This window comes from Motacilla alba, chromosome 4 (genome assembly GCF_015832195.1).
Source record: "Motacilla alba alba isolate MOTALB_02 chromosome 4, Motacilla_alba_V1.0_pri, whole genome shotgun sequence".
In the NCBI taxonomy this organism is placed as follows: Eukaryota; Metazoa; Chordata; class Aves; order Passeriformes; family Motacillidae; genus Motacilla; species Motacilla alba.
Genome location: NC_052019.1, coordinates 54,690,988 through 54,717,575, shown reverse-complemented (window position 1 = coordinate 54,717,575; position 26,588 = coordinate 54,690,988). Strand labels below are relative to the sequence as shown.

The 26,588-nt window shown below is 38.6% G+C and overlaps 2 long non-coding RNA genes across 2 annotated transcripts in view; one reads left to right on the top strand and one right to left on the bottom strand.

Annotated features, from left to right (window-relative positions):
* Positions 1-17,962, bottom strand: part of LOC119700792 — a 55,410-nt gene extending 37,448 nt beyond the window's left edge. The window contains exon 1 of the long non-coding RNA XR_005256880.1: positions 17,836-17,962. This is a non-coding gene — a long non-coding RNA (uncharacterized LOC119700792). The remainder of the gene's footprint in view (positions 1-17,835) is intronic.
* On the top strand, positions 9,800-26,050 carry LOC119700791. The gene is made up of 5 exons (XR_005256879.1): positions 9,800-9,966; positions 13,114-13,207; positions 17,970-19,958; positions 22,907-23,283; positions 24,620-26,050. It is a non-coding gene; the product is annotated as an uncharacterized LOC119700791 (long non-coding RNA).
* The last annotated feature ends 538 nt before the right edge of the window (positions 26,051-26,588 follow it).

Sequence of the window (26,588 nt, the reverse complement as noted above, 5' to 3'; positions counted from 1 at the left end):
GTTGAAATTCCTGAAAGTGACAGGAAGGTTAAAAGCGTGTTGAAACAACTTGAGGAAGAGACCAAAAAAACATCAGAGATTCACTGTAATTATTTCAACTTAGGCATTATAAATCCGGGAAATTAATAAGTAATTTTTGATTTAAAATAAGTACGCTGAGTTGTGGAAATGCCCTCCCCAACAGCATAGAAACTGACTGCTTTTACTGAAACTGTGCCATAGTAATGAGGTGATGATTAATGTACAATAGCCACAGTGACTTCTGAGATCTGAATACAGTTACTGTAAATGATACATTAGATTAAAATAAAATTATAATTTTGCCCTATTTTGACACTAGAGCTTTCAATGGAGTTGAATCCAAAGAACGATTGAAGAAGATGCATAACAATATTTTTTTTTCTGGCTAAAAAGATACTGATGCTTAATGCTACATCTAGAATGCTGCATCCAATTTTAAATTAGTTTAACCAGATAAACATGTTCATGTATTTGTTTAGAATTTAATTTAAAATTCATTCTTTGCCCAGTCTTTGTTGTAATTCCAAAGAAGCCAGATATAGTCTTCTTCATTAGTGAAAAGACCAAATTACTGTTAACCACACAAACTCATCTCACATTAAGGAAGAACCAAAACTTTTGTAACATTTGAAAAAGTGAATACACCATCACATGAAAAAAGGTTCATCTTCCCTTGTCTGTATCAGACTTTATCAAACTTTCCAAGACACATAAGCAAACTAAAAAACTGGGAACTGCAATGGGAAAGGAAATTCGATGTTGACAAAGTAACATATGCAGTAGGAATAATTTGTATTTTTACTAGGCTTTAAATTTGCTATTTCATCCTAAAAATAATAAAAAAAAAAGCTAGACTGTTCCCCCAACCCAAGATAAGCACAGCTACAATAATTTAAAGATAATTAAGAAAACCTACACTAAAAATGCTACTTCAGAGGTGGTTCTTCACAAAGAACTATATGCTAAAGATAGAAATTGCCCCTGGGAATTAACTAAGTTTAAAGAAATGTATCTTTAAGGAGAGTCAAACATTCATGTTATTAATTTTAGAAAATAAAAATGCAGAATCTGCTATGAAAAAGGTACCCACGGCGTCTAAATGTGCTGTAAAGGGAAGAAAATCTTTTTCACAAACAAGACTTGAAATCTAAATATGGAAAATTGAAAGCTGATCATGAGAAAAGCTTTCCCATCCTACACATTCCCTTATGAAACTCCATGCTACAAAGTGTTGTAGAATCAGTAATTCAGAAGCATTCAAAGATATGGATATGGAAAATGCTCAGGGTTTTATACCATATCAACAACAAAGTGGTTTAGAAGGGATATCAGTCTGACTATCTGTTCATGAGCCTTATCTCCCTGTGAAATATAAAGTAAAAGCTGCTGTTGAGGGCAAATACAGGCCTGAATGGTCCAATCATCAGATTCAGCTGTACAAGACAGTGCCCACACTGGCACTGCTTCCCTGCCACTAGTGGCCTTCCTTAAAAACATTTTTTTAAAGCACAGTAACCTTCTCATCATTCACATATTCACATATATTTTACATATGAGACTAATTTCTAATACTGATATCCTGGGTTTTGGACGTGCAGGCAGCAGATCTGTAATCATCTGTCATCTAAAGCATGAGTGTAATGGGGTGATGCCATGGTTTTCCTAAAGTGCATCACAATCACAGATCTGTTTCTTAAACAAGAAGAGACCATTAGATAATGTAGTGTTACTTGATTTATTACACAGGCAGATAGTATCAGTAGGAGCCTGTTTTGCAGTCCAGTTGCCTTTTTTGGTTCAGACAACTCTTTCATGTAAACAGAAGAGTTTAGCAAATTTGGATACTGGCTTGTGTTAGTTACAAGCACATTTGGACAGTTTCTTTTTCTTTGATATGTGTATGGCCCAAGGCTATCCTGAAAGTAATAATCTTGCTTAACAAAATAGATTTCAAATTGAAAGAGGAAAAATACATGTTAGATAGATGGAAGAAATTCTTTACTGTGGGGGTGGTGAGATGCTGGAACAGGCTGCCCAGAGAAGCTGTGGATGCCTCATCCCTGGCAATGTTGAAGAGGATGGGGCATTAAGCAACCTGTTCTAGTGGGAGGTGTCCCTGCCCACATCAGGGGTACTGGAACTGGATGATTTTTAAGGTTCTTTTCAACCAAATGGGCACTCACAGCCCAGAAAGACAAACATACCCAGAGCACCATGGTCAGCAAGGCAAGGGAAGGAATTCTGCCCCTCTGCTCTGCTCTCATTCTATGATTCTATGACATCCATATTTGAAGATTGTTTGTAAAGAGAAATTTAGTAGAGCCTTCAATGTTATATTTGAAAGAAACTTAAATGACCATAAGAATAGACACTTGTCTGTAAAATTGGAAACTTTGGTTCAGTTCCCTGCTTTAAGTGATATAAGATTTCTTAACTTAAGCTCACAGTTATGCTAATCTGTACATCTAATCCTCAAGAAGCTGGCCTCCAAGCATGGATTCCCTAAAATTTTTAGACTAACTCCAAGACAAATAACCAGCCTCTTAGTGATGGGCTTCTACCAGTACCTTATTTTGATGCCAATCGAACTGTAAAAGTGGGACCTCTGGGGAAAGCAAATTCAGAGAGCACAACTACGGTGTCTGGAAGAAGAGACATTGCAGGTTGCCTGCCTCAGCCTTGTTGCCACAGTACCTCCCTCTGAAGGTGTGTTGGTGCACCCAGGGTGAGAATGAATCAGCACTGCAGCATCAACAACTTACCACTTTCCCTATTAGGAACACCTGTTGATAATTTAACAGCCTGAAGAACAGCTGAAAAATGAGTCTCAGTGCTGGCAGCCAGCACATCTATTCAGCAGTAAATCTTTCCTCTTCAGCGGTTATTCAAGGCTCTTGCTCCCACACTCTTGTTTACAATGGCTTAGCTCTGTTGGTATTTGTGTGTGGAGAGAACACAAGAAAAGAAGAAAAGTAGGCTGTGTATTATCACCTAAGGCAAGAGAAGGCTGCCTGCCTCCGTGGCACATTGAAACTAGGATTAATCACACATATGTATAAAAAAACCCAAAAAATAACTAAAACCAAAACAAACCTACCAACAACTTCTGGAAAACCTGTTTTCATTAAAAAAAAAAAAAAACCAAAATATCCCAAATAGATATCTTACATGGAGGACAGAACTGAGAGGCAAAACCAGATACTTTCCATCAGAAGAGAAAAGAGAGAGTGTACCCATTCTTCTAGTTCCTGAGGAGAGAGAAGTGGACATGCCTCTTTTACTGAAGGCTAGATGGAAAGCATTGAAAGGTTTCACTTCAATTCAAAGGTGGAATGAGAACATGTATGAAAAAATCTTCAGTTCCTTAATGCTGTGGACATGTTTACCAGTTTATCAGTTTTCTATCTCACCACTGACAGATGAGCAGGGGGCTGAAAGGAACCTGAACAACCCAACCTAGTTGTAGCCCTTCACCAAGATCCTTGCAGCTGTATCCAAGAGTAACAAAAATGCAGTCCAAATATGATATGTATTTTGAGGTTGCTTTAGTCACTCTAACCATGTTAAGTTAAATCTAACCAGATTTAATCTCTGACAATTCTTGACAAATATGCAGCTATAACATTTCACCAGAGCAGATTTTTGTGACCTAAAGGAGGGAAATTTATTGTACAGATAGCAGTGCCATGGAGGGAGAGAACACTGTCAAAAATAGTCAGCAATAATGGGTGTATATCATGGCAATATTTGCTTGTGGTTTCCTATGTCAGGAGGGAATCATTGCTCCTCTTCTGGAAGCCATCCTATTTCAAAGGACATAGCCACAAATTTCATCATGGCAATTACAGTCAGCATTAAGAAGGTCTGAACAGTCTCTGACATATAGCTGAGTTTAGAAACAGAGCACTAAAATAATATCTTGCCTAAATGGCTTTTTGACAATGCTAGAAAATGTTGTCTATTTATGCAGTGAAATTAAAAAGAAACAAAGAGATTCATAAAAGAATACTTGAAACACTTTTCAAAGCTTTATAAAAGTCACAGTTCCAGCTCTCACATATAAATCTTGATGATTTGAAGACAAATGCTAAGATAATACTTCAGGGAAAGTTTTGCTCCAACTGTTGTGATACTTCAGATATATCCCTCTCCTTTAATTTCTCTTCTTGATAGAAATTATTTCATCTTATATACAGAGTATGGGCTCTTGGAGTGTAGAATTTCCTCATTCCCATACACTTTGGACTCTTTCTTTAACTGTTTGTTCTAATGAAGAACAAGGGCAAATTTCATAGAATCATGGCATGGAAAGGACTTGGCTTGGAAGGCACCATAAAGATCATCTAGTTCCAACAGCCCTGCCATGGGCAGGGACACCTTTCAGCAGTCCAGGTTGCTCAGACCCTCATCCAACTTGGCTTTGAACACTTCCAGGGACGGGACATCCACAATTTATCTGGGCAATCTGTTTCTATGCCTGGAAAAGAATTTCTTCCCAGCTTCCCAGCATCTAGTCTAAACCTACTCTCTTTCATTTTAAAGCTATTTCCTCTTGTCCTGTCACTGCATGCCCTCAGAGTCACTCTGCATCTTTCTTGTAAGCTCTCTTCAGGTGCTGGAAGGCCATAATTAGATCACCCAGAAGTCATCTCTTTTCCATCCTGAACAATCCCAGTTCTTCTTAGCCTTTCCTCATGGGAGAGGTGTTCCATCCCTCTGGTCATCTTGGGGGTCTCCTCTGGACTCACTCCAACAAATGCCTGTCCTTCCTGTGCAGGGACCCCAGGGTTGGATGCAGCATTGTAGGTGGGGTCTCACCAGAGCAGAGCAGAGGGGCAGAATTTCCTCCCTGGCCCCGCTGACCATGGCTCTGGATGTGTTTGTCTTTCTGGGCTGTGAGTGCCCATGGCTGGGTCATGTCCAGCCTCTCATCCACCAGCACCCCAAGTCCTTCTGGGCAGGGCTGCTCTCCATCTGCTCATCCCCCAGCCTGCATTGAAACCAGGGGTTGCCCTGACCCAGCTGCAGCATGCACTGGAAACCCCCAACAGTAACACATAAAAATTAGTTATTTTCTGGCCAGCTTTTCTTGTGAAACAAATTCTGCTTAAAATCAAGTCCAAAAAAGAAAAAAATTTGTCTCAAAGGTATGACAGCACACATACTGGCTAAAGACATTTACAAATGCACTTACAAGGCCATGGTTTTCAAGTAATGTTTTATAAAGTTTTGGATTTCAGACCTCTGAATATTTATTCTATGAAAGAAACAACAGCTCTCACTATAATGGAGAAATGGGGGGTTTAGGGAAAAAAAATAAAGGTAGTCAAGACACTCAGCTGTGCAAGAACTATAGAAAAAGCGGCGTAAGGAAGGATCTGTTTCTTCTTCCACATCCAGGTAGAGGTTGCAAGAGGTCTGCTTGGATGAGAAGCAGAGGCCATTATGATCAGTGATGGATCAAAAAACTTAAACCCATTACTTAATGAGATCACTGAAGATTTCAAGGAAAAAAAAAAAGAGAGAGGGAAGGATAGAGGGAGACAGTGAAAAACTTAAGTATTAAAACATAAAGACTCCCTGATTGACATCTATAATTACATTTTGAAGCCCATGCCAGAGCAGTATGTCTACTCATCTGTAGCAAGGTCTGAACATTCAACTTGGTAACAGTAAGGGATTTTATTTGGAATGTTTCACTGTGTCACTAATTGGGTTTTATTTAATAAGCTTTTTCTCAAATGGCTAATCTTAGAGGAGGAAGGGTGATTTTTTTTTAATCTTTTAACTTATTTTATGTTTTGTCATCTAATATTTTAATTGGATGTGTTTGATTGAATCATGCAGAACTGAATTAGGAATGGTTTAGTCATCTTGAATATGTTGTGGTAGTCCAGGAAGAGGATAAAACAGGAAAAGTTCCATTTTACCATACTTATTAATATTTTAGAAGAAAAATATTCTAAAAGTACGTTGAAAACTGGTGTCCATCCACAAGTACGTCATTCTAGATAATGATAAATCTTACTCCTGCTTATTCTCCCAACAGAAGTATATTTTTTTTAGGAATGTATGAAATGAACTGTGACCCATTTGAATAAAATGGAGATGCGCCAGTTTTAATAAGTGGATTTTGTTCCCTTCTTTCATTTCCATGAAGACCATGAAAAATTGGACCAAAATAATTGGCTGCTTCTTTTAGCTGGATTTCTATGCATGGAAAGGATAAATAGCATTTATGCCTGGTACTAGCACAAGGCCTGAAGCTACAAAATGAGCTCTTATATGTTTCCATTGGAGGCCAAAACCAATTTAAACATCAATGACCTCAATAGATTTTTGGATCAGACTACTTGGAAAGAAAGCATAGAATTAGTTTGGACTATCTCTGTCCAAGCTAAAGTGAGCACATTTTTTACCACTCTTAAATGGCAGCAAAGGGAGAATTAGGAAGGCAAACAAGAGCTTTTTCAATGATCCCACCAGTTTCAGAAAAATACCTCATATGTTTGAAGACATTCTTCATACAAATCCACATATAAAATGCTGACAAGCAAGTTTACTTCATGAAAGTAAATAACACCATTTAATAATAAAAGTTTTAAAATACTTTGGAAGATTCTTAATGCAATTTGTGTTCCTTTATGATAGGACTCATGTTGTCAATCTAAGTTTTGTCATCTGAGAACTGGTGTTTTGCCCCAGCTAGACACTCTTTCGACACTTGTTCAAGGAATTTTGAAAATTACTGAGGTAATTCGGCCTGCTGAGGTGTGGTGGGTTGCTTTGTCCACAGACTATAAAATTAGCAGGAGAAAGGAATAGTCTGGATAAGATGGCTAACATTAACATTAACATAGAAAAATTATGTTAAGCAAAAAGAACCTAGTTCTCCATACAGAGGGGAAGGCCTGCTTGAAGGTGCCAAACAGTTACAATTGAACTCCTGTCTCATGGTTGTGCCATTATAGATGAAATGGAATAATTAAATAATAATACAGGAACTTATAAAAGTTCTTGGAAATCTTTTTTCAGTCTGTTCTTGTTACAGGAAAGTCTGTTATCTCAAGCCATTTCAAGGCTTTTAGTAATGTACAATTTATGGATTGCCTTGGGTCATGAGGATACACACCTTAAAAATAACTAGTGAGAGACAGAATTGAAGCTTACAAGCATAGGAGAAAGAGTTTCCTTCTGATCTCATTACATAATGGCTTGTCTCAATTTTGAGACTATTCTCATTTCTAGACACAGAGACAAAAGCCTTTATTGGAAAAGTGGAAAAAATTGACCATGTGAAGAGTCCTGCCAAGAATAAACTTCTCTTTCCATCCATACCAGGATATGAGGAAGGAAACTAACTTCCAACAATGGCTGGCTGTTTGCAGAAAATATGAATCTCTTCAGCCCTCACAATCTGTTCTAGAAAAGAAGAAGTCCTCACAGCACTATTCTAAATACAGGGTGAAGGAATTTATGGATAGCAGCAGAAAATCAAAGATTTTGTGTTCAGAGGAACAAATCACGTGATTGTGACCTCCTTAGACGTGACTTGTATGAGTAGCTGTTGATGGGAGAGAGAAATTATATCACTAAACTTAACATAGTTGGTATTTCTCACCCCCTATTTCACTTCTTATTATTATTTCTTCAAAATATTTTGTAGTGTTTCCAACAGAAGATTTTCAGCCAAGACAATAGAGTATCAATCATAGTGACAAAGAGAACACGCTCTAATTAGTCTCTCTCAAGTCAAAATTAATAAAATCAAAGTTATAATTTCTTAAATAATTTCAATATAACTTCATGGATGATTTAATGATGATTGTATTCTAGCAAATTTTACCATGCATGATGCTTCTCTTTGAGTTTTGATACAGTTTATACCATATCCTCTGGTAACTTCTGTCTGGGAAAATAGGGTTGATAGTGTGAATCCTGAAATATTAACAGATTGTAAAAAAAAAAAAAAAAGTGTAAATGAGCTTTAGACAAAAAAAAGGACCAAAAATACACTGAAACTAGGCTGTTCATGATGAGCCCCAGTCCTTGCAAAAAGCACAGTGAGGATGTACATGTATTGAAAATAAGATACCACCAGTGAAATGGTCTGGTGAAAGGTGTCCCTGCCACAGCAGTGAGGTTGGAGCTAAGTCATACTTAAGGCTCCTTCCAACCTAAGCCATTCTATGAATCTATGAATCTATGATGATTCTATGATGATTCCATGATGATTCTATGATGATTCTGTGCTTCTATGGTATACCTTCTTCCACATTAACAGCTCCCTGGTAAGTTATTATCATCTGACCTAGAAAAGAGAGCAAATAATACTATGAAAGAGAAAGAATAGATAAAAATTGAGACATCCAGGCCGATACTACCATCAGCTTTTCTGGCATTATAAACAGAAATTTCTCTAGTAAATTGAAATTAACCCTATGACTTCACATTCACTAGGGTCTCTGGTAGAGTATTTGCAAGCCAGAGATCTTCCAGGCTGTGCAACTTCCTGAATTTAGTGGCAGTGGGGCACTATAGCCAGATTAGACTACATTTGCCACCCCACTGTATGTTTGTCTAGGCAACCACAGAAATGCCTTGAAACTAATGGGCAAGGACAGCTGTCTCAAAGGGTTCTGCAAAACCAGGATCCAGGTATGACACTAGGGTGGCTTGTTTGCACAGAAAAGTTGGCAGTTGTAGCTACTGTGAGTGAGGAGAAAACAAATCTGATTCTATTTTAGTTATGCTGGTATAATGTCCACATCAGGGAGTTCATTTTTACAGAAAAAGTCATTCTGTTCAGCAGTAACAACACTTTACCTCACTGGAGTAAAAACAGGCCAACACCTGTTTTTCTCAAATTAGAGGGTGAAGGGCTTTCCTTGCCACTTTTGTTATTTTTCTCTTTTTGAAAAAAGAAACAAACCAAGAATGGTTCTGCAAGTTCAACAAGAGGAATAAAAGCAGGGGAGAAAAATGGATTTTTTTCTGGGTTCTTGCACCCACACACTAAATAAAAGAATACTGAGGACAGTTTTAAATTACAAGATAAAATCCTCAAATGTGAAATAAAATCTTCTGACTGAATTGCAATATTGCCATTTCCCATGCCCTTTCTGGAACACTTTGGAATGAAAATGTTTAATTCACTTGTTCTGGGTTGTTTTTTTTCTGGGGGGTGGGTTTGATTTGATTTGGTTTTTGGGTTTTTTGAGGGGGTTTTTTGGTGGGGAACAAAAATGTCAGGAATCTGGATGGAACATTCTTCCCTTGGTGGCCCTGGGCCAGTGGGGGTGATAGGGCAACTACAGGTAGAGAGGAGAGAGGAAGTTGTATCCCGAGCTTAAGGTGCCACCACATGTTAGTAGCATCCATGGTTATACACAGGCAGTACTCCTTGGATGTACGGTCAGTGAGGAGGGAGAGGAGAGAGAATTGCATGGAAGCCCATTCAAGCTGACTGGTCCATGCTGGCTAACTAGCAGGCCAGCATTCTGATGGAACACGGCGTACAAAGAAGCTGTGTGGTGAATGCATTTGCTGTGGTGCCGAAATCAGGGTCACTCATTTGATAAGAGGGTCTGTTAAGGACTGTACGTCTCCCTGATGACAGTTCAGTTCTGTGGGAAGCTAGAAAAGCACAAAACTGCTGCTAAGAGTAGCTCTGACAGGAATAGGTAAGTGTGGGTAGAAGCAATCATGATTCATGATTAACTTATGGGAGTTAATCAAAAATCCTGTGGGCAACCCCCGGACCCCTACTGTCTTCAAAGCCTCTCACAGCAGTCTCTCAGTATGAAGAAGGGTATTACATAAAGATGGAGAATGATTTTTAAGGGACCTGAATGAGAATTTGATGGAATGGGCTCCTGTGCAATCCTGTGGTTGGCAATATCGTCGCCTTTCCCGTGACATATGCCCGTGATGTTGGCTTGCTTGGTGAGTCTGCTTGAGCAGGTTAGGATATTCTTTCAGACACGAAACCAGATCTGAATAACAAATCAAAATGATTAGGACTCATCAAAAAAATCTTGCCTTGGCATGCCTAAGAGCAGAGAGATGCTGGGTGTCCTGTCTTTCTCCTCCCACTTCCCTCCTCCCCTGCTGCAGCCAGATGCATGTGAAAAGTAGAAATGGTCAGACAGAGAGGCTCCATGTGGGTCACAGTGGGAGATGCTCTTGGACTGGGCAATATTAAGGTGATACAGCAGGAAACAGGAACAGCAGCTTTAATTTAATCATGATTCATATATTTTCCTTTGAAACATGAAAATCTGATAATACTCAGTGCTTGCTGAGCTTCCCAGTTTGGCCACAGAGCACAAGGTTTATGTGAATCACTGTCAGAGGGCAAGTTTAAATTGTGATAAGTAGCCTATATGTAAAAGCAGTATTTCTGCATCAAGTAATAAGGCTATGTTTCCTGGGAAAGGAGTGGTTGGAATCCATCCCTTGTCACACAGTATCATGAACAATAAATGTAATTTTAAATCCATTAAAATGCTGCCAAATACATTAAACAAAAATATACAGAGGATTTATTCACCAGAAGATTTACAGATTTCCTGAGTAGTACATCATTATCGGAACTGTCAATTTGAAAATAAAAATTGTCAAGCCATCACTGAACCACCGTAAAAGCTGTGACAGAAATAGACAATGACTACTAAGATTTTTAAAAATAAAACCTTCAGAAAACCCACTCTACACACAATTATCACCTCTGTGGACTACCAAGGAAACACTAAAGAGATACCAAAGAGAAGTTTGGTAGCCAGCACAGTTAGCATCAGCACTCTCCAATTATTAAGTGTAATGTTGAAAAGCAAATAGTTATGCATTTAATGATGTGATCCAGAGGAGCTAACATCCAAAGCAGATAAAATCCCAGCTAAAAGATGATCATTTGCTGTCACGTTGCTGTGGTTTGAATTTGGACCCCTCACTGGGTTCCTGACTGGTCAGCCTCACACTTGTTAGCCTGCTTGGTTAAGCTGAGACAAAGACAAGAAGTAGTTTTGTCACAGTCTGCAGGTAATTATTAAATAGGAGATGTCTGACATACAGTTCTTGGTAAGCCTTTCCTACTTACAAGCTTACCTGACTGATGTGTTTGAATTCTAGGAAGCCAGTACCAGGCCTTGCTTTGGAGAACAGAAGAGTGCCATCTTTCCCTTCTACTTCCTTTATGACCACTCCACCCAATTATTTCCTGGTAGACACAAGATTATATTGCAATATTGACCCACAAGTAAAGTCTAAGGCTATCGCACCCTCATGGTCTAGTAATTTAAGCACACCTTTTTCACCTCCCATGTCTTGCAGGTCCTCCAGATTTAGAAATTGACCCTCAGAGGACATCTGATAGTTAAAAACAGGCACAGAGCTCACACAAGTGATTCTACACATGGTTGATCTGAAATCCATCTATAACATCTATACTACACTGTCTTATTTCCCTGGTGCTGTTTCTTCATCATGCCTGTCCACTTTCTGAAGACAGAAGGAGCCTAGGATCATTCACTTTGACATCATTTGCACCATTTCCCAAGAAGCCCACATCCTGTCTTGCTCACTAGCTCTGTTAGACCCATTTGCAACAAAAGTATGCCTCAATGCCTCACTTGCCTTCCCAGAAGAGGGTCCCTTATCACATCTTTGCCATTTTATTTTTAACCAATCATTTTATCATTTTAGTTTTAACCATTTTACACCAAGTAGCACCTGTTTACAAAGAAATCCTTGTGCTGGTCCCTTGCAGGGAAGGTCTGTGCTGTTACCATCTCACTACTTCACAGGGCTTCTGCTTGGATGAAAGTCATTTACTCCATTATTCTTCATGTTAATTACATGTCCACTCTTAAAAGATTTCACTGACTGCAGATGTAAAAGATAACGGAGAAAGTAGCCAGTGTTCCATTCAAAATGAGTTTGCAGTTTCACACTTGGAAGCATAAAGAGATCTGAATAGGTGGCTTATTAACAGATCAGGAGGAGTCTTAATGAGCTCCTATGGCTGAGAGATGAAGCAAGACTACCCCAGATTAAAAGGAACACTTTATACACTAAGAAAACTTAACCCTTTAAATTACTTAGCTGGGACCATGATTCTGTGCCTTTTGAAATCTTCATGATAAAATAAAATAAAATTTCAAATAAAATATCTCTGTTGGGTCCTCTTCTCAAACTTGTACTCAAAAGTAGGAGGGACTGATTGTCAGACTATTTCCTAGATTAAAAACAGTACCTTTACTTTATGGAGGGGTTTGGTCCCAGTTTCACTGCAAAAAATATTTCAGAGGAACTTGGTTCTTGCATATCATGGTACATCTTGAAGATCAACAGTAAAATAGAGATGCCCATAGAGAGCTTTCCTACTAGGTGACTGACCAGAGTGAAAGAGAGTGAAGGGACTGGTTTTGAGCCAGTATTTCTTCAAGATGGATTTGAATGTGAGGGTCTTCATTCTGGAATCTGATGAAGGCAACATTGAATTGTCTGTCTCCACTGAATCCCAGTGCTGGGCATCTGGAGTTTTGAAGTCAGTGACTAAACCTGCATTGGCTTAAATAAAACCTAACGAGAAGTTGGTGGGGTTGTGACACAATATTGAATGGAATTACTGCAGTGTAGCAAGATCCTTGTGGTTTGGATTAACGCATTAGTTTAATGCATTTTAGATAGCATTTGCTGGTGGCAAAGGACGCTGCTCCAGTCAGTTCCTGTAGCTCTGCTGATGTCATTAGGCTGCGGTAATTCATATGTCTGTCATCATGCTAAGCTTTTCCCAGCTGCTGCTGTACCCTGGATTATGATCAGTTTTGTATCATTAGATGGCAAAAACTGACCTTCTGTTTGGTTGCACCTTTATTCAGCTTTGTAAAATGCTATTTGGTCACTTAATACCATGCCTTGTTAATACTATCCTTAAACTGTGGTACTCTATAGACTGATTTCAGCTGGTGCCCTGAATGTCCTTAGCTGGTCTGATTATTTATTCTTCCTGGATCTGTACCCCAGACATATTCCTTTGTATTTTGCACTGTTATGCATACAATATTATTATTTATTGACCCTATTTTACAGATGGTGAAGAAGTGAAATTGAAGGAGCAATAATGAGTGAGGCTTTGAAGAACCCTGCAAACTCACTCCTGCTTTAAAAAGGGAAACTGCAGTAGGTATGGTAACAAAATCAGACTCTCTCAAGCACAAACACCACTTGTTTATGTTATTAGTTCCTTTTGCAAAGGAAAATCCCAAAAGCTGAAGTAATTTTTGCAGTACAAACATAATTTGACTTGATTTGCATGTTGTTGTCCTTTTGAAATCCTGGCAACAAAGAGATAGGTGTCCTGCTTTGGCTGTGGACATCTGGTCACCCTCAAATGGAGCCAGTAATGCTAATTAATTCTAGCAGTACACAATGCCTTGTTCTGTACTGTCATAATTCACTGAAGGCAGTGAAAGCTATACCCCTCTCTGTGAGGTTGCAAGCAAGCACGTGATTGGAATATTATTCCATCTGTATTTCACGTTCTTCATTAGCCCTCATTTACTGCAAAAGAAAGTTCAATTGCTCATACTTGGGAAAAACAGCAGGTTAATTTAACTTGCTGAATAGACTTTTTACCACTAGGAAAGCTTAATATTTTCTGAAAACACCACCAGTTTTGTTTATTGCATATTCACTGCAAAATAGTTTAAATAAACAACTATCTTATCTTCACTTATCTTCCAAAATCTCACAACTAAACAAAAATCCAAGCCAGTACCTTTCAGTTCCAGTACGGTTTACCTGTTTAATAGCCTTAAGTGCCTTTGAAAATACCCCATTTAATGGAAAAAATGTTGTACTATGAGGGGTTACAAATACTTCACATCTGCAGAAAAAGATAGTAATTTAGGAGTCCAAATTGCTTTACTTTAAGAATCTGGGGGCTAAGTGACATTTTCAGTACAAGTACCAATTATCTATGTACTCAGCTTCTATGTATTCTTCCATCACTGGATTTATCTCCATTCCAGATTGTTGCATAACATGCTTTTAAGAGAAAATGTCATCCATTGGAACCCAAAGCTAGATGGCAAGACATGGCTTAGTGAAAATATTATTTCAGTGACCAGAGTGAGATACTAGATTTGGTGGGGTGGGGGTGATGACAACAAGGGGATTCAAAAAATGCATCTACAAACTTCATTCATATGCCCACCAGATCACATCTTTAAAGCAAATTTACTGGCTTTCTACACTTTTCCTGTTGGATATCACCAGGTATTGTGATGGCAGCAGCAAGGGAAGGTTGAGTAATAACTCAACAGTAATTTCCCTAGTGCCTGTAAATAACAAACATTGTTAGCAAATGAGTGATGGAGGTCAATGGGCCATAGAGTCATTAGATGGTTTAATGATATGCTGTGGGTTATCTCAGGGCATGGTGCTCTAATGACATTCTCAGCCTTCCCTGCAGCAAATAACCTCTGCAACCCGAGATAAGCAGTTGCATTGCACAATACAGTACAATATCAAATGACCCCAGCAAAAAAATTTCTCTTCTGTTTGACATTTAATGTGCAAGTATCCATCAAAATCTCTTCTGGGAAGACAGCTGTCCTTCTTAAATCTGGTTTTGCTAACTGAGAAGCTATTAAAGGACGAACCCAAAAGTCCTCAGACCTCTGCTTATGGATAGAAGGGTAATAGCTGGAGAAGAATGCCTGGCAGGAAGCCTCTTGTCTTGCTTTCCTGGCTGTTGCTTGGTCTTTGCAAAGACATAGTCCAGTGAGTAAAAGTACGAACAATATGGTTTGTTTTGTACTGGAGGTCATAGTTGTCTTGGTTTAGAGCAAATTTGGGAGTAAACTTCTAAAGAGGTTCTTCTAGAAAATAAATCTAAGTGGCCCTTCTTCCAACTGGTTTGGGAAAAGATTTTCTTGGAGAAAAATGGGAAAAACCTGTTTAGTTAACAGGCAAAGCATTCACCAACACAAAAAAAAATTGAACTTTATGAAACAATAAAAGCTCTCTCTGCTCTGAAGAGATGACTAATTGAGAAGAGATGACTAATTGAGAAAGTTTTTTTCATGGGCTGTAGCTTGACTTACACAGTCTATCAGTCCCTCTGGCACTAGAAATGCTGCGGTCCAGGCTAGGCCTCGGTGGGCTACAGGTGCAAGTTCTCTCTTTTGAGCTTTTAGTTTACAGTCGTTTCAAACAGTTCTAAGAAAAATAAAAGTTACAGTGTAGGGAACTTCTCAGCTTCAGCTAGCTAAGAACTAACTAAAAGTAAAGGAGAGCTCTTCTCATTGTCTTTGCTGCAGATAACACAGTCCAGGAGAAGGAAGTGGGGGAGCAAGTGCAGTTTCTGATAACAAACTCTGCAAAACTTATTTCTGGGCTAAACAGACAAATGGGGATACAAGCATCATAAAGTCACCCAGGACAATAGTAAAAGGTCATAGCAGACCAAGTAATCTAAGTCTTTGAATTTATGAGAACTGCTGGGTCACTTGTCAATGGGCAGTTTAGGCCTACAATGGTAATTCAAGTTATCTTGATATGGCATCAGTGTGTCACATAAGTATGAAATGATAAAGAAACTTTAGTGTTACCCCAGAGCTTAAAGGAGCCCAAAACTCCAGGTAGTGAAAGGTAGTGAAACACTGATTTTTTTTCAGCCTGCCTATACCATCAGTAGCACCATACTGTGTACATAGTAATCCCTTAGCTTAAACCAGCAGACCACATTCAGCGCTTTCTCTTTGTTAACCCTTCTGTGCCAGTACAGAGAAGTGGCTGCTCAGGCCCTCAATTACTGAGAATGGGATAAGGTAAAACTAGAGATGTAAGACCATGTCAAACAAAAGGATGCATTACATTTTGTCAAAGAAAGGATAGGGCATCACAGACTTGGAGTTTATCAGAAGAGACACTATGAATGAAACAGAAAATATTCACCTGAGCTTTTCCATGACAAGGAGTTTAAATGTAGACAGTATAGCTATTATTTAGTTGATTTAAAGTTCAATAATTATTTCATAAACCAGTGTTTCTTAAGCATTAAAAAGTTTGTAATTTAAAAGCAAAAGGATGCAGTAGAAAAAGTGTCTGACGCCACAAGGGCAATGAGGAGTAGAGGCTCCACAATGAGGAGTAGGAGAACCACTGTGAGAGTTCTCTTTCTCTTGTGAAGGCTAAGGCAAGGTCATGAGATGGGAGTCACTTACTTCATCTGGCTTGTTACTCTGTTATGACTTACTAGTGTGTCAGCTTTTAATCTGGTGATCATCGCTTTAATGTATGATTGCAGTGGCATGAGTTCCTACCTATTATCTCTGCCTCACCACCCAAAAGTATTATGTATATACAGCAAGGACACTTAATAAGCTGAAGTAGTGGTTACCACCCTAAATTTACAACCTCTTAAGACAAGACTAGAATTGTAAACTTGAATACAATTGTGTCAAAGTCTTAAAATGAAGAAGCAGTATTCTGATCATGAAATACAGTCTTTGTTCAGAACATAAAGGTACTATGAAATTTCCTGAGCTCAGATTACTGGGAGAGCCAAACAGTAAGCATTTCCTACAGTAGTACCCTCTGTTACCATCACACTGATGAGCAATTATGTGAGAAATAATGGACAAAGTTGTAACACAGGTCATCTATTTTTGATAAATATTATGTTTGAACATTGCTGGTAACACCCATGTGCAATTTGCCTGACTTTCTGGGAGGAGGGATTGGGAAAGGAATGTGCACACACAACATTTTAAACTCAGAGAGCTGGTGTGACTATAAAGGAGGACAAAACTTGAAGTGAAATTCAGCATAAACTATGGAGCAGATCTGTGCATTTATCAGGCTTCTAAATGGGCAGGATTTCCAAAGGGATCAATGGCTCTCTCATTTAGAATAAATGAGACACTTCTCTTTGGGCCAGATAATGTGCTTCCTTTCTTGAAGGTCAGTTGATTCATTTGATCACAAGTCTTTGAAAATTTCCTCAATAAAGGAAAACTTAGCTTTTTTTTATTTTTTTAATGGCACCATAAATTGACAGACCAGCCCATCCTGGATGCTGTTGTGCATTTGTAAGACTTTGGCTTCCTCAGTAACCCTTCACTGACATCAATCAACATGTACAAAAGCTATCAGAGGACAATAGGCAAATAGATATGTACTGACAGCATGATCACCCAAATCTTGTTTTCACAGGCTGACAGGCTACAGAGTTGAAGTCAGGCATCTGAAAGGTAGAAAGTCGTACAACCTCTTTACAGGGCAAAAAAGAACTGTAGTTCTCATACATAACTGTAGCTCTCAAACATAACTAGCTTTTTCTACTCTGTTTCTTAGCTAGTCTGAAGTTTTAGAATGCAGCACACAGGGGCACTCAATTCACCACTGAAAATCAGAGGCCCCCAAGCCACAAAGCACTTTTCAGGGTCCATTTTTTAAACATACAACAGTCTGGGGACATCATGAAAGTCCTGGGGTCTTGGGTCTTGCAGGATTAATCCAATTAGTTGAAAAACAGCTGGGAGCAGATGAGAATGTGACTTCTAAAATAAAACCTGCATCATGTTTGTGGTTATGCACTATCTCTCACAAGTGAGATTTCATCCTACTAAAACTAATGAGAGCCAGCAAAGACTCAGAATCAACAAAACATTAACATACTGCAAGCAGGTTGCCAGCACATAAAATAAGGGCTTAAGCCTGGATAGTCTGCAAGCATTAGACTGCTTGGCATGGGAAGCGGAGCTTCCATGTCAGAATACAAGCAGGGAAGACACTTAGACATACCTGTCAAAACACTTGGACCCAGGAGCAGCCTGCTGCAGCAAGATTCATTTCACACTGTGATATGCACAGACACCACCAAGCTCCCCTTCACTTCTCCCCTCACAGACCTTTACTCTGACTGTTTTTCTGTGTAGATAATATAAATCTTTCAGAAGCTTCCAGAGCCATGCCAGACCTCCGCAGAGCGGGACTGTGCCCCTGAGAGTGCTGCTCATTTAACACCCCTGAGGAGTCAGGTGGGGCCTGATCTACATCCAGTGTACACCACAGCAAAACAGAGTACAAGGGGATGTTTCTTACTTCAAGAACCGGTGCGCAGCCCTTAATATGTGGAACAGTCTTAGTTTCAACAAAGTCCAAATCCTGGACTTCACCCAACTATCCAGTCACAGGAATAAAAGGCAAAGAAAAGCTTGACAGGAGGTAGAGGCTTGACAAAACCCACAAGTTCGTAATTATCATGTTGCCTTCCTACAAAACTGAGATTTATCATATCTACAGACCTTTAGGTTATTTCACTATATTACCTTGAAGTACCTGTTTTTAAGAGCTAGAAGTTCCCTCTTTCCTCCCTCCCCCATTTCTCATTAGCTAAGAAGGGGGCACTGAGTGCAAGACTTTCTTCAGAAAGGCAGATTCACACTGTGTACTCTGGGGTTTGGCACCTTCCAGGACACAAAGTGAAATCCATTAAAACAGCCACAGCTTAGGAAGAACAGACACAAGAGCGTTTTGTTTCTGGATGATGATAGCTGTCCCTGTGAATGGAAAGGAGGACAACCCAGTGTGAATGACACATGTATGAGACAGTAAATAGCATAGTGCCAACTGTAGATGTTTCTTCTAGTTTGGATGGGATTGGCTACAATAATTTGCTGTCCTGCCCTGGAACTTACTCCTTTTTTTTTTTTTAATTTTCAACTTTCTTAGCTGCAGGGCTTAATTAACTGGGATTTTATTTGGGGCAGAGGGGGAAAGGGAGATGAAGGAGGAGTATGAGGAGTTGTCTTAAAAGGGAGTAATTCCCTTTAAAATCTGTCTTACTCCACAGCAATCACTCACATAATTATGTATGATACATTCTGGTGTAACTCAACCTTTGGTCGGCTCTACACGGGGGAAATTAACCAGCAGAGCTGTTCTGTAATAACTTCTATTATTGCTATTTTGGTATAATTTAACTATTCTGGAATACCTCCCCAGTGCAGACATTCAGCTCCAGAATAAAAGCAATTTTACTCCAGAATAATTACTCTGCTTCCAGGAGGGAATAATCATTCTAGAATAAAGTCACTTTTATTTCAGAAACGAATATGCAGGGAGTTCCTTGGGCATAGCTCCCCAACAAAGTTATTGTGGTGCCAGTTAATTGTCTCATGTATGCAGAAATATTAGTAACCTTCAGCAATGATGTGTCTTGTTACATTTATCTCTGTTTACATGTTAATTTCCATAAAATTAAGCAGTAAGATCTGGTGGAGAATGAGTTAAGCTATGTGAATTTTCTTTTTTACCTTGTCTCACACAGAGAGTTCAATATTTTGTAATAAACACTATCTCATCTGAAGAAAAGAAAGAATGTTTGAATACTTTCCTCTGCATAAATTGCATATGTCAGTGCAATCTGAAGTTTATTTCCAACAGTTTGCAAACTGTTGCAATAGTCAAACAAAAAACAAGTATACATGCACACACATAACTATTTTGAATTTCAGAATTGACTTGGTAAACATGTAAAATGACTGCTAAGGCAACTTTAAAGCAATTAAATGGAACAGATCCTCCTGGAAGCTGTGCTAAGGCACATGGAGGATGGGGAGGTGATTTGAGACAGTCATCATGGCTTCACCAAGGGCAAGTTCTTCCTGACCAACCCCATGGTCTTCTGTGATGGAGTGATTCCATCAGTGGACAAGGGAAAAATTATGGATGCCATCCATCTGGACTTCTTTGATCCTGCCCTGCATGACATCCTTCTCTCTAAATTGTAGATATGTGGTTTTGATGGGTGGGCTCCATGACGGATAAGGAACTGGATAGATGTTTGCATCTGGAGAGCAGTCAACACCTCAGTGTCCAGAGGGAGATCAGTAATGAAGGCTGTGCTTCTGGGGTCTGTATAGGTATCTGTAGTGTTTAATATCTTAATATCTGTTAAGATAATTAATATTAAATTAATATCTGATTCAAGTTCAGACTACAGAGGGTCACCAGAAGTTTGGAGACACTTCCCTACCCGGTTAGGCAGAGACTTCCTCTGAACCACTTTGATGTCAAAAGAAATATTCTCATTGCACCTCAGTCAAATCCTAACTCTGGAACAAGATGCAAATTAATAAGCATTTCATGAGAATTTTTCAGTTTCGTTCATGGGAAACAGCACATAAAAGCAAACAAACAAACAACAATTTTATTTCATCTTTAACAATTTTTTGTCTATAAATTCAAAGATTAAATACAAAAAAATTAGAAAGACTATAGGACATGTCTTATGTATAAACAATGCTGGGTTGTTTCAATTCAGATCAGAAAGTGAAGTTGGTAAACTGGTATTTATTTGAGGTTAGGAATGTTCTTTCACAGTTATTCTGCTGTCTGTGAAAATCATCTATTTTGAGAAGGATCCTGACAGTTTTTGAGCTTCTTCTGTCAGGCATTCAGCACCTGTCAGAAGCAAACTCTTAGGTACTTCTTTTTGATACACAAATTTATATATACTCTATGTTAAGGGCGTTGACAGATAGACAGACTGGTATGTATTTTGAAGAAATAGCAAATTGTTCTTCCACGGTGTAGTTGTAGGCTGCTTTCATGGTCATTAAAGCCTATTTTAACTTTATCCAATAATTTTCTTCCATTTGTATTAGAAAATCTTAGACTGGAAATTGTACCAATCATGCTGGAAATGAATAAGGACACTTCTGCAAAGTCTGAGAAAGGATAGTTAGGATTATTCTGGATTTATGGTAATAAATTTTGCCTGGATTTTGACCATCTGTTACTTCACATTTAACTTTAGTTACTTCACATTTTCAGTACCACCACCTTGGGATGAAGTGGCTGTATTCAGAATGCAGGGTTTATATTTAAATTAATTAAGGAGTTGAATTTGATTAGTTTGGGGTCTTTTGAGGGAGTTTATTTTGGGCATAAAATGTCCAGCTGTATGTATGATGCCCAGCTTGTTTTTAAGTTTGTCAAGACACAGGGTGCACTACTGTCACGTGACAATCTAAGTTGATTTGAAACAAAATCAACTCCTGGTCTCCACATCTAATCTAGGGCCTGTCTTCTGCACATCTGTCATTCTATAATTAATTCAAAGTCCATCTCACAATGTCCCGCCTGGAAAACATGAGATAGTAAGCTGATAAAAAAATCAACACTTTACAACACAAGGAGATTTCCTGTGGATAATCAACAGAATTACAGGAGTATGGAAGAATGTATGCAATGTGCATATTTAAAACTATTTACTTTCTAATCTATTTCGTTCTGAGTTGTTTTCATTTGACAGATGGAGAGAATTTTGCAAACAGTGTTTGAATCAGTACTATGAAGCAGTGCTTTCTGGCTATCCATTTTGGTGAGAGTAGACCTGCAAAACAATCTTTATGACATTACTGTGCTCTCTCAGAAATAGCTTTCTGAATGTTAAAAATGGAAAGATAACTTTCCAAATTAAAAAAAAAAACTCAATCAAAAACAACTAATGAAGCAATATGATGGGCCACTCCTTTGTCAAATAATATTTTCTGCTTTTCACAATCAAGCCTGACACTGGCACACCTGTTCTGTTTTTAGCTCCATCATTCGAAAATGAAAAGTCATTTCTTTTGACTTTTGATTGTTTTAATTTTGCCTAGGAATTTTGCATGCCCATTTCAAGTGAGAATAGGGAACTTTATCCCAGATTTAAGAGCCAACTTGAAAAAAATATCATTCTTGTTGCAATAATTTTACTTCAAAGCTGAAGTAGCTTTCGTTACCTTTCATAAATCATTATTTTTACAAAGCTTGATATTAGTTTGCTATACCAGTGAGAAAAGGTAGAAAACATGCATGTACTGAGTATGTCCTCTTCACAAAGAGAAAATATCAATTTTGGGGCCGAATTAGTGAATAATCTAAGGCCTGATAAGGGATTTATGGCTCTTTTTAGACATGTGGTTGGTAACAGCTCACTCTGAACAGTGGTCCTGCCATCTGCAAACACAGTCCTGCACTCAGACTTGCTAAAAGGCACAATAATTTTATAATCCTTATCTTTCAGTAACTTGCCTGGGATATTCCTGTGCATTTCCAAAGATAGCAGAATTGCTGCATTTCCAATGCATGCTGATAGTGATCCTAGAGTTCAGTGAAGTTGTAGAGCAGACACACATATTCTCCCATTATTTTTCTGACTAGAAATATGTTCTTGTATTTTATCCTTCTGAGTTCACTGCTTTGTGAAATATCTTATTTGGTGTGTTGAGAGCACTACCTTCACAGGAAATCCCAAAAGTCAGATTTATGGATTATAATGCAGTTACCATTTGACTGGCATTCCTGCATGACCAGAGTCAAGCCAGAGCTCTGCTGATCTGGCAGGTTGATGGGATGCCAGAAATGCCAGTCAGTGTGCCTACATTTCTCCTTCCAAATGGCCAAAAATTTCAGCTGGAAATAAAACCTAGCTGTGTCATTTAGAAATATTTGAATGTTCCATATCCAAAATTCATGAGTTTGTATTATTTAACAACTCTTCTTCTAAGTCACCATAATTCTTGAAAGCTTTGAGTCAAGTCATGAAAATATATGTGGTAAAGTGAGGGAAAAAAACCCAAACAAATGTAACTGGGTGAAAAAAAAAAGGAGAAAAGCTAGTCCAGAGACCAGAAAGATAAATGCAACTCCATTCAGACTACATAAGAGTGCTCCTTTTAATCTTTATCACATTCAGATCTCAAGCTTAACCCACTCAGTTGTAGGTCATAGTCATATGTTCATAGTGCCTATGAATACACATGGTCAAAGTGAGGGGCTAGAGGTACTTATGCAGCAAATAACTGTTTGATTTCTTCCCAAGTTTCCCCCAAACTCCTCAAGGGATATGCTGGCTGATATGGCAGAGCTTATCCAAATGCTCTCTCTAAGAGAGGCAGCACCACCCTTGCTTCAGTCTACACCTGCCTCTGAAAGCTACTGGAAGCATAAAGGCACAACAGGTGTTTAAAAGTGGTTGACAAGGGAATACAAAACTTTGGACAAATCATAATTTCTTCAATCCCACCTCCAAAGCTCCAAAGCCCAACTGGATATGTTACAGGCTGAAGAATGGAAGAGACTGGTCTGGTTTGGACTCTGCTCACTGTGGATATTTTTCTCTGATACTTTGGAAAGGAATTACGAGAAGGAAATTTAGCAGCTGGCTGGAGCTGCATTATCACAGCAGTGGGAAATTCGGTGGGTATCATCAGATTTCTGTGAACTAACGTCAGGCTTCCTGAACTGCTGCTTTATTTGTGCCCTGTGGGAATGCAGCCAATATTGTCATGGTATCGCTGAGGCAAATCACAGAACAAAACCTGCTGATGATTTCCTGTTTCTTACTCCCTATATGCCACCCTGTTGCCAGTGATTTCATGAAAAAGATACCACAGCCCATCTAGATGCACTGGACTCCTGATTTATACTTCATTACAAGGCACCCCCATCACCACATTTACCTGCCTTGCCCTACTCTGCATGCATTATATCGATTGAAAATAAAAAAGAAAAAAGAAAAAAGATGCTCCACTTCAAAGGCACTCTGCATGTCTGCATTTTCAGGCAGTTTGCCTCTTAAAAATTTCCACTTATCTGCCCTAAGCACACCTAAAAAATTGGGACTTTACTCAGGAGAATATTAATTTTAGATATTCTGGTCCTGTATAGTTAAACCCCAGATGTTCCCAGACAGTGGAAAAACCACCCTCAAATTTTCCATTTCCCTATCTAGTAAAAAGATTTTACTTTTGCAGACTGCCACACATACAATGCACCTGCCTTTGCTTCACATCATGACTATCCTGATGAAATTAAAATGCATATTTCCTTTCCTCTTGATGCCTCTCCCCCTGTGACAATTTGTCGAACTAGTTGAAGAAGCAACCTGTGCAATAGAAAGTGACATAGAATAATGTGTCATGTCAAATATATTAAGCATTTTAAGGCATCATTTAAGACCTGGAGGATTTCAGATAAAAAAAAACAATTGTTTGAATCCTAAAAAAAATGTTATAAAAAAAACACAGGGAATTTGATATTTATACCTGAGCTTTCACAGTGCCTATGATTTCTGTTTAAGGTGGAGGTATGTGCACAGTTGTGGCTGTAATGTTAAGATTGTAATTGCCATCAGCTTTTTAGTAGCATTGTTTTGAAATGCCAGATGTAACAGTTCCTGCTTTGAGGTTTTTTTCACTATTTTTTTGCCTATGGACATTGATGACAGCAGCAGGGTTGAGCCAAAAGGTATCAGTAACTTCTGGTAATCACCTCTACCAAGTGACAGTGAAGTAGGATTTTCTTTGCTTTAGCTTTGTGGGCTCCCTGATTGTGTTGTAATGCTCTGTGGCTGATGAACACACTCAGTGCTGGGGTCTGCTGCACAGTGGGGCTCTGGAAAGCTGAGCCACCTAGAGGTTTTTAACCCAAATTCATGTAGAAGTATGAAGGTCAAAGGCCTTGTGGTGTGCCAGTAAGTTATATGGATTGCCCAGAAAACTCCCACAATATTTTCCTCTTTCTTTTTTGGCAGGAAATTTATTCCCAGAATCCACTAACAACAGCACCAGTTTTAATTAGAGTAACTAGAAGACAAAGCCATATTCTCACCCTTTACATTTTAATTTTTTTTGGTTGTTTTTTATATTACTAAATCTGCTGCTCTGATGAAGACTCATTTTTATTGTGTGATGAAACCCTAAAGCTTGCCACAAAGACTCTGCCTAATCACGAGAAAGAGAACCACCAGGGAGAATGAGGTGAGGAGAAGCTCCAGTGCAGCTGTAGAAATCCACTGGTTTTTTGGGTATGAAAATTAATTGATGTTTGAAAGACAAGAGGATTTGTTAAATTTAGCATTATTAAGGCAGTTCCACTGGATTTGTTTAACTGCCTAGCTGAGGTAAGAAAGCACAACTATGTTTATCTGATGTGGGTCCCAAAATTTCCTGCATGACCAGGAAGAATACCAGCTTTGAGAGATAAGTTTTGTTCATGAAACCAAAGCCTTTAAAAAAGTCCAGGGACTTTACATTTACACAAGACATGTTACTATAAAGATGGAGAGTGTGCAGCACTCATAATTTAACATTAGTTGCCCAAGGACTTTTGAGGAGGCATACAGAAAATATTACTAGATGTCATCGACTGAAGCTTATAAGAAAAAAAGTGAAGTGGTGTCAGTCTGCAGAAAAGAGATGGGTCAGTCTCAACATGTTGGAAACAAAGCTCAGTGCTCAGTGGACTAGATTACCAGATCACAAATCACACAGTGAAAGAAAAACTGAGAGGGCAGGAGAAACCTTAAAAATTCAGTCAATACTGGGCTAGAGTAAAGAGCACAAGAGATTTTTTTTGCTTCCTGCTCAGATCACAAAGAAAAGTAGCATCCAATCTTGCGGCAGAGCTGAAAACACGTCTTAAAAAAAAACAAAGGTTGTTGCTTCTGTAGAATATGGAGGAGGGTGAAAATAAGCCTGAAATCAGGCTTCATAGAGATAAAAGGTACTATAGAAGGCCAGGAGTCCATAATAAATAAAAAATCAGACAAAAGCTAAACTAATTGTAAATGTGAAAATAATAAAGATATGGAAATTTTCCAGTATTTATGCAAATGCCATAGGGAAAAGTTGTAAAATAAACATTTTCAGCATGAATAAAGTTTTGGAATCGGGAGAAAAAGGAGAATGAAGAACACAATTAGATTATGTACACATAATTGTGCTGAAGAGAATATAGGACCCATGACCCAATATTGTCAGATATGTGTATGTTGTGTAAGGATCCTGCAAGGTGGAGTGACGCCCGAGTGTGAATACAGGTGCTTCTCCTGGAGATTTGCCTTCTTCGTAGAAGCAGCATTCTGAAGAAGGAAAGACTTCAGGAAGAAAGAGAAATGCCTTCAGCTTCTTCCAAAACAGCGCACAAGGGAGATGCAGAACAAGGGTGTGTTTCCTCTAGCCCAGTCTCTGATTGCCCAAAAATAAATCGTCCAGACTGAAACAAAATGGATTCATTCACAGTCAGTCCTAGGGAAATGCATAAATTAATCTCTGAAGAGAGGCACCTACCAAACTTCCTTGACAACAAAGGGAACCTAGAAGACATCTTAGGATGTGTAAATGGTATGAAGATTAGTAAAATAATCTGGGATCAATCCCATGAAGAGTTTTGAAGGTTTAAATCTCATGTAGGGAGCCAAAGTATCAAACAGCATTGGCAAATGGCTGCCTACCAGAGCAGTATGGGACTGAACACCACAAGTTTCTTCAGATGTACCCAAGAGTGATTATTGCATGAAAAATATTTCTGTACTAGCTTTCACTGCAAGGGGTAAGTGTAAAATAATTCACCCATCAAGGGCTTAAAAGATTTTTATTTGAAGCAGTAGCTGTTAAAGTTCCAACTGATTTTATGTGGTCTAGAATAAGTGAAACAACACATGAATCTCCTTAGTTATCATCCACAATGAACAAGCCCGGCAAATTCAGTGTTAAACGTGA